Source organism: Dendrobium catenatum, unplaced genomic scaffold, assembly GCF_001605985.2.
Source record: "Dendrobium catenatum unplaced genomic scaffold, ASM160598v2 fragScaff_scaffold_43, whole genome shotgun sequence".
Taxonomy (NCBI): domain Eukaryota; kingdom Viridiplantae; phylum Streptophyta; class Magnoliopsida; order Asparagales; family Orchidaceae; genus Dendrobium; species Dendrobium catenatum.
In genome coordinates this window covers 769,355-778,966 of record NW_021318505.1, presented here as the reverse complement: position 1 = coordinate 778,966, position 9,612 = coordinate 769,355, and positions in this window count along the sequence as shown.

Genomic DNA, 9,612 nt, shown 5'->3' with positions numbered 1-9,612 from the left:
AACTTAGGTCTAACAACCTATTTACTAGACTCAACATAAACCACCAATAGTACGAAAGAGAAGTTTCAGATACCTTTAATGCAATTCCTCAAGACCCATGGAAAGATATTCCATAGTGATAATAAAGAGAACAGGAGACAAAGGGTCACCTTGCCTTAAACCTTGAGAAGATTTAGAAAACTCGTGATTCCTACCATTAATAATAAGAGAAAAGTAACAATTCTCAATATTGTCCTTAATAAGTAGAATGAAGGAGTGACTAAACCCAATTAAAGATAAAATAGTATATAAAAATTTCTAATTTATATTATCATAAGTTTTAGTGATATCAAGTTTAAAAAATATCCCTTTCACTTTAGCATTAATATTATGAGTGATCTCTTGGGTAAGGACACATTATCAAAAAGGCTCCTACCTTTTCGCAAAACTCGTTTGATTATATGAAATAATTTTAGGCAAGATATTAACTAATCTACATAAAATGATTTTAGAAATAAGTTTATTAGAAAAAGGGCAAAGACTAATCGGTCTAAAATCATTCCAATTATTGACTACATCCTGTTAGACATTAAAATAATATTAGTGGAAGAAACAACATTTAGGGTAAGGATTAACGACAAAGAAGTCTTTCACCATGTCAAACAGATCCAACTTAATTATATTCCAAGTTTAAAAAAAAATTTAGTAGTGAACCCATCAGGATCTGCGGAATCCCCATTCATATTATTAATAGGATTCCAAACTTTAGCCTCAGAAGGAGATTGAGTAAGTAATTAATTCTCATAATCAATAATAATGTGAGGGATCACGTAAGGATTAATAATAGGAATAGTGTTAACATTATAGTTAAAAATGTTTTTAAAATGCTCAACACTCGATTTGAGGATAAAGTCCTTAGTATTAAAAACCCTCCCATCATTGTTAACAATTTTGTAAATGTGATTCCTGGTCCTTTTATTATTATCCATAGCATGAAAATATTTGGTATTCCTATCCTCCTCCAAAATAACTTTTTTAGTAGATTTCTGCCTCCAAAAAATTATCTCTTGGTTTTGCAATTGAAAGAGATTCACTTTAGCATTATTAAGACTATAAAGATTGTCACTAGTAGGATTATACAAATACACCTTATCCAACTCAACCACCTTATTCTATACTTCCTTAATATTAGCAAAAATATTTTTAAAGATATTTTTATTCCACCATCTTAGGATCGGCTTCAACCTACTCAATTTGGACCAAATTTTAGACTTACCATTAATATTGTTATTAGAAAAAATTTGGGCATGCCAGTTAATTTGAATTACATTTATAAAATCATTATGAGATAACCACATATTTTAAAATCTAAAAGCAAAGGGAACAGGAGTTCTATTAGCATTAAAAATCAAAAGTAAGGGAGCAAGAAAAAAAATAGTTCTACTTAAATATTCCACATCAATCATAACAAGATCAACAATACAGTCATTATTGAATATGATTCTATCCAATCTTTGCCACAAAGCGGCCCACTCCTAGTAAAAGCATCACAAGAAAACCAATGTCATATAGATTGCATTAATTAATCATGGAGTTGAACTTATCCATGGCATTAAGATTAAGGGGATTACCCCCCAATCTCTTAAAAGCATTAAAAATAATATTAAAATCTCCACCCACACATCACAAACCATTAATGTTCACAGAAAAATTAGTTAATTTCTCCCAAAGGAGAACCCTACCCAACCTATAAATATGGAAAAAACAAAAGATGCATTACACTTGAAATTAAAGAAGGAAATTTTAAAATTGACAACTTGTGGAAAACTAGAAATAATATTCATATTGATAACACTAGTCCACATAATCCAAGTTTTATTAGAACAATTAGCATACTTCATAAGAAAATCCAAATGAGAGCAGTGAAATTAAGCTTATCAATAGATATAAAATGCTCAATTAAAACCAACAACTGAATATTATGGATTCTTCACAAATTTCTAACTCTAATCCTAGAGTCAGTAGCCCCCCTCCCCCCCCTCCCCCCCATTACCCCTTACATTTCATAAAAGAGCCTTAACCATTGCAATATTTAGAAGAAGTATGAGCTAAAGTAGAACACGGTATATAGGGTAATGAAACTTTCACATTTTTTCGTTTCTTTTTAACTACTTTAGTAAAACAATCTTCATCAATAGTTTTAGAATCATTATCAACATTATTAGAAGACATTGATTCAACTTTTCCAATGATATTTGTATAATCCTCGCTCAAAGGATCCTGTATAAATTTAGGAATAAATTCCCCTTCTTCACAATCCTCATTAGAAATATCCCCCACTTCCAAAACTCCCTTAGAATTTTCCACATCTTTATTAGCAATCATCAATGATTGATAGTGGGGTAAATGAGGATTATCAATACTATGAAATATATAGTTAATTGAAACATAAATGGTAAGAATTTTCACACCCTCCTTGGGAAGATCCACACTAGAAGAAGTTTTCTTGGTTGAATCAAGAACTCTATATTCCAGAAGATTTGATTTGGAATTAACATCATTCCCATGAGTTTCATTAGGGGAAGGTTACTCGACATGATCTAATGGGGTTTGATCATTATCACTTCCGTTTGGCACAATCTCTTTCAAATTTGGAGCAGCCTTCCTTACAGAAGGGTTTGAAGTTTTTTTTTTTTTTTAATTTGAATGTAATTTAAATCAATAACATGAAGTATGGCCATTAATCTTATAATGAGAACAAAAATATGGCACTTTTTTCAAAAACTTCATTTTTTTGTAAATAACTATATGCTTTGGAACCAACCAAAATTTTCTTCACATGTTTTTTTGTAATATCAACTTCAACTAGAACCATAGTCATAAAAGGGTGGGTTTTAAAAGTCGTTGCTTGATCGGTCCTTCAAAGACGATTTTTTGGTAGCCTTAAATTTTCTAGATTTTAATATGTAGGTTTGTTGGATTCTTAACATGTTGCGATTAAGATCTCTAATGACTTAAATTACAGTAGGATTTTTGCGAGAAGATCTTATTTTATCAATACTCATCAGATGTGTATTCTTAAATGGACGCCCACTTTTTACTTTAGAGAGTAATCTCCTATAGTGTTGATTTAGATTTCGTTGTCTAATTTGCACTTCCACTTTGTCAACCCGAAGGTTTTACATGCTCTGCGTGCACCCTAATGCACTATCTCTGGTGATTTTAGGTTCCTCCTTGTCCACGTTCTTTCCTCACCTTTCATGCCTCTTTTCTCCTGTGATCTTTTAGTTCCTCTTATTAATCATGGTTTTGGTGTCGCCTCTTCGTTGTGCCCTGCTAGGGCTGGTTTCTAATGGCGTGTGCCTCATCTTCCACTCTATGGGGGAAAGCATTAGGCCCAGAAGGGGAAAATAATGAAGGGTTTTTTAGCATGGAGGTTAATGGGAGTTCTCCTTCCCGATCTCGATCCTTTAAAGACGTTCTCTCTGGTAATGCTTCAGCAGGTGATGTTCTTCAAATTTTATCCCAATCGGTTTTCAATGGTGTGCCAGTTGTGCTTCTGTCTTATGAAGATGTTCTTAAACTAGCTTGTCCTTTTCAATTTATGCTTGTGGGTAAATTTGGTTTACATTGCCCAAATCTTGATATGATTCAATAGTTTTTTGGTAGCCTTAAATTGTCTTGATTTTACTTTATAGGTTTGTTGCATTCTCGACATGTTGCAATTCATCTCTCTAATGACTTAGATTACAATAGGGTTTTTAAAAGAAGAGCTTATTTTGTTAATAATTGTTAGATGTGCATTCTTAAATGGATGCCTTTATTGACATTAGAGTATAGTGCCGATTTTGATTTTGTTCCAAAATTTGCGATTGCACTTTTTCAACCTGAAAGTTTTACATGCTATGCGTTAATAATCTATTTGATTGACCTTATATATACACATAACAACATATTTTTTAAATATTTCTTAAAAAAAACAAAAAATAAAAAACAAAAATTGCTTGCTGACACCTACTTAGGTCAATCTCTTAGGGCATCTCCAACCGAAAACCCCATTTTCCACTGCAAAATACATCAAAACTCCAGAATGCCATAATTCTGCTCCAATGGAACTCCATTTTGTGGCTTCGTCATCTCCTAACCATCTTTCTCCATTTCACAGGCAAGTCCCATAGATACATAAAAATTTAGCGGGTGAATAGTGCGACGCCAATATTGGCATCACACTCTTCACTCGCGTTGAAATAACAACAAATTGCCGCTCGGTTAAATTGATGGAAGAATGACAAACAGTTGTTTGTCGTTCCATTGGAGATGCTCTTACCCCTTTAATTTGAAATCATATAAATATATTATTTGTGGTTGTTGGAAAAATAGAAAGCAGTTGCTTTAAAAAATTTGTCGTTATGTGTATATATAAAGTCAATCAATTCTATTCTTAAAGAAATGTATTGTATAGAGATAAAGCAATGATTAGTAACGTGGAATTAGCATACATGCAGACAAATGTTGTGAAATTTTTAACTTAAATCATTGTTTGTGATCTAATTTAGTGATTAAGCACATAAAAAAATAAAATTAAGCATAGTTTCCCGTTGAATGGACGTTTGGCTATGGATGAGACGGACGACTATTACTATTTCACCATATTTAAAAAAGAAAAACATAAAGAGAAGATAGTCGTTGATGGAAAAAATAAAGATAATATAAGTTGCATGTTCATGACTTACACCAAATTTTATTCTTTTTAGACATTAAATTTTATAATTCAATATTAATTAAACAAATGTACAATAGAATTGATTACATCTGAGTTTAACTGTTAGTGTTATTATTCAACAATTTTTGTGCATTAGTAATAATATTGTTTTTTTTTAACTGCAAATTACATTAAAGAGAAAAACCTAATACAAACTACTAAGTGATAAAAAATCTATCACAATCCTCCTTTAACAAGGAAAAGAAAATAGGAGGAACCTTATTACTAATTAGATCATCCCACAAAAAAGCACCCAAGAAGGCCAAGTTAGAACACAAATCAGCTAACTTATTACATTCTCTATTAACACAATAAAATAAAAAATTATCAAAATCTTTAAGGAAGGACAAGTCTTCAAATTTGCCATTCTGAAGAGGATAAATAGCTTTAACAACTGAAGCCTACAAGTACTTCATAACATTATAATTATCACCATCAATAATGATACCATTCGAGTCAATCATCCATTCTTTGACTATCTTCTTCAGTGAACGAAAAGCTAATAATTCCATAAAACCATTGTCCCAATATATACATCTGAATCTAAAAGTAAGAAGAAATCTCCCTCTATGATCTCTAAACACACCACCTACTCTAGCTTCATTAGAACTCAGCAAAGTTGCATCAATATTAACTTTAATCCATTCGGGTGGAGGGGTTGCAAAAAAATGAATTCTACCTTGTCTTTTGATTTACATAATATTGAGATAGTTGCTACTTAGTTCATGATTGTTGATATTCTTGCAACTTGTTTGTTATTGATGATTCCAAATATTATTGCTTTGATTATTATTTCTCCTAACATATTTTGAAAGAATTAATTTTCTCTTGTGTGTACTAAAATTTCAGGAAAATCATACTCCAGATTATTGAAGACTTCATATCAGATTAGTTTAAGATTTATTATAAATGAAGTCTATATTTTTCATTTTTCTGAGTCTAAGAAAGTATGATTGTAATTGAGTAACTAAGCACGTACACACCAGGGGAGAGTTTAAAATCCATAATTTTTAAACTGATTGTACTATACAAATACTTTTCGTACGGGACGATCTGATCAGTTATTTTCCCGTCGAGAAATTGAACGAACATATTGGAGAAATTTTTTTTTTAATTATGCATTGTACTGTACGATATATAATTCGTGCGTACACCGTCCAGCGTACGAATTTGATGGGTCCCTTTTCATCTAAACAAATTTGAAAAATTATTGAATGGTTTATACCGTACGATGTCATCATCGTATATACACCATCCAGAGTATGAATTAGATGGGCCCCTTTTCATCCCGATGAACTTGAAAATTTTCGTAACTGACCATACCATACAATGTTGTCATCATATATACGCCATCTAGAGTATGAAATTGTGGGGTCCCTTTTCATCCCAACGAAGTCAAAAATTTTTTTAACTATTCGTATCGAACGACTTGAATCATACTAGACGGTGATCGTATCTAAAATGATTTTATATCAATTCATAATAGATTTGTACGTGCAAAATCCGATCGCATTATATGATCAGGGACACTCAAAATTAAAAATTTTAATTTTTTGGATAGTTTTTTATTTCTTTTATATAAAAGGTCCACTAAAATTGGCGTGAAAAAGTCTTGTCTTCATAATTTTTGAAGGGCAATTAAAAGAGAGAGTATGAGAGAGTGTTTGAGAGAGATTTCTTGTAAGTGGAGTGTGAAGGGTTCACAAGGTTACTCAAAGGTAAGGATCTCCTTGTAATTTTGGTTATCACTCTTCCTCTTATCTTTCTAGATTGCTCATGTGAAGATCTTTGAAGAAGATCCGATTCTCTATCTACACTTGGAGGATGTGAAAGGATGAAGGTTCTCTGCCTGCACTTAGAGGGTGTGAAAGGATGAATGTTTTTTGCCTAAACTTGGAGGGTGTGAAAGGACTATGATTCTCTGCCAACACTTAGAGAGTGTGAAAGGATGATGGTTCTCTACTGCACCAAGAATTGATGGAAAAGTAGTTTTTATAAAAGCTTCTCCACCTTACTATGGGGGAGAAAAGAGAGTCACTTTAGTAATAGTGTAATACCTGAAGATGGAGTCTTCAGGAAGTGGATGTAGGTAATGTTTTACCGAACCACTATAAATTTTTATGTCTTTTTAATTTACGCATTTACTTACTGCAAGTTATTTTTCTGTGGTTGGAATTTTTTTTTGAAATTTTAATTAACTTCATCGAGAATCAACAACTTTTAAATTTTAAATCAAAGAGAAAATTTTAAATTACCAATCTTGGTTAGCCTTGGGATAATAACTTATGCTTAAAAACCTAATCAAGATTCAATAAATTATATCAGAGCTTTATTTCAAAATCATAAGTTTATATTACTTTTCAAAAAAATGAGAATGGATACTTTTAGAAACTGAAACACACCTAAAGGGTATTCAATCACTAGACCTTCATTATTTGACAATATTTCTTTCAATTTTTGGAAAACATGCATGTCTACTTTTCTATAATAACTTGATTAGCGCATGTGGATTTTAGTTCAAGAATGATATACAAAACCAACTAGAATGATTAATGGCATTATAACTGAAACATCTTTGCTGACTAGATTGTAGAACAACGTGACTTAGCATAATTAAATGCTAAATGTTTAAATAGTTTATTTTGTATACTTAAGTTAGAAGATTACATGCGAGTTTCCACTTGTAAAAGTGGAAAGGACATATGAGATAGACTTTATATTACTTATGAAGGGACTAATGAAGTAAAGCAATATAGATTAAATATCTTGTTACATGATTATGAATTATTTCCCATGAAACCAAATGAATCTATTTCTAATATGTACACAATATTTACTAGCTAGCCACTTCTTTGCATACATCAGGTAGGAATTAATAAATGCTGAATTGGTTAATAAAATATTTTGTTGTTTGTTTACTACTTATGATGCTAAAATAATTATGAATATAAAGTCTAAAGATTTAAATATCTACTCTATCAAAAATTTACTTGGATTACTAATTGCTTACGAATAATGAGTGAGTCAAAGAAAGATTGATGCACGAGAACAACAAAAGGAGAAGAATATAGCACTGAAAGTGGAGGACTTAGAGAGTGATCAGTCACAACCTGAGGATGAGGATGACATTACCTTGATGACTAGGCAATTCAGGAGCTTTCCTAAAAGGAAGTAGAGGAGATGTCAGTAATGAAACAGAGATAAGTTTATTAAAAATATTAAGGTTTCTAATGATATGATTTACTATGAATGCAGGAAACCTAGACATATAAAATTTGACTGCCCCAATCTCAAAGCCACTCCTATCAAGGAGAAGGTAGAAGAGAAAGTAAATGTGAAAAAGAGAAAAAGAGATTTCAAAGGACTTTTTTGGCGGACTCAGCTTCAGATTTATCAAAAACATAAAAGGAGGAGGAAGTCACCAACTTGTACTTAATGATTGATAATCTTGATCAGTTAGATAAAGTAGAGATATGTGATTTGACCTATAATGATATGTTAGAAGTTTCTAAAAGAATTCATAATGCATATAGAAAACTTAAGAAAATGCATGCTAGTTTAAATTTAGAAATGCTAGAATTGCAAAGAGTGTGTGAAATCCTTAGGAAAGATCATGCATTGATAGAAAGCAACAACATGAGCTTACTTGATTAATTTGATGACTTGAACAAAAAGATGAAATTACTAATTTCTTCCTGAGTCACTTGTGATCTTCCTGAAATGTTAGTGCTCAAGGAAAATAACAAATAAAATAATAAGCAATGAAAAGCAGTTCCAAGTCACTCATTATTTGGCATCATCAAAATCTCAAACTCGGGGTGATGGGTTGCAACAAAAGAATGATCTTTTAAAATCATCCTATAATCAATTGGAAAAAGAGTTTAAAAATTTTAATGATGAATCAAAGAATAGAGAGCATTATTTAAAATATGATATTAATATGTTTAAAGATATAAACATATTTCTTAAGTTGAAAGTAAAAGCTCTCGAGAAAATTGGGTAACCTCGAACTCTTGAAGATTTTACAAATCCTACTTTGAGAATTTTTGTAAAGAAAAATGGATTGATCATAATTTTTCTGCACCTAGAACCCCTCAGCATAATTGGGTAGTTAAAAGAATGAACAAAACATTAATTGAAGCCACTAGAGCCATGTTGGCTGAATATTCACTTCTTAAATATTTTTGGGATGAAGCAATTAGCATTGTATGTTATATTCTGAACACGGTGAACATAAGATCTAGATTAAATAAAATACCCTACAAACTTCTTAAGGGGAGAACACCAAATTTATCTCATTTATATGTTTTTAGTTATAAGGTGTTCATACATAATAATGGAAAATCTTCTTTAAAAAAAATTGAACCAAAATCAGATGAAAAATTTTTTCTTAGATATTCTAATATTAGAAAATATTATAGAGTATTTAACAAAAAAAACTTTAGTAGTTGAGGAGACCACACATGTTATATTTGATGAATCTGAAATTTTAGGAGAGCCAATTTTGGAAGAAGATTATTTGGAAAATAACTCCCAAAGGATTGAGAAGATTAATTTTGAAGAAAATTTAGAGATTGAAAACCAAATGCCTAGATATTTGAGATTTTCTAAAAACCATCCTATGGAATTTATTTTAGGTGAACCTAGTGAGGGTGTCAGGACTAGACGTGGACTAAGAAAAGAAGTTAATTATTCTGCCTATATTTAGATGATAGAACTCATAAATATAAATCAAACACTTTCAGATGAATTTTGAATTTTGGCAATGTAAGAAGAATTAAATCAATTTGTAAGGAATGATGCTTAGAAATTAATTACAAGGCCAAAAGATCAAAGTGTAGTTAAAACTAAGAGGGTATTTAAAAATAAAA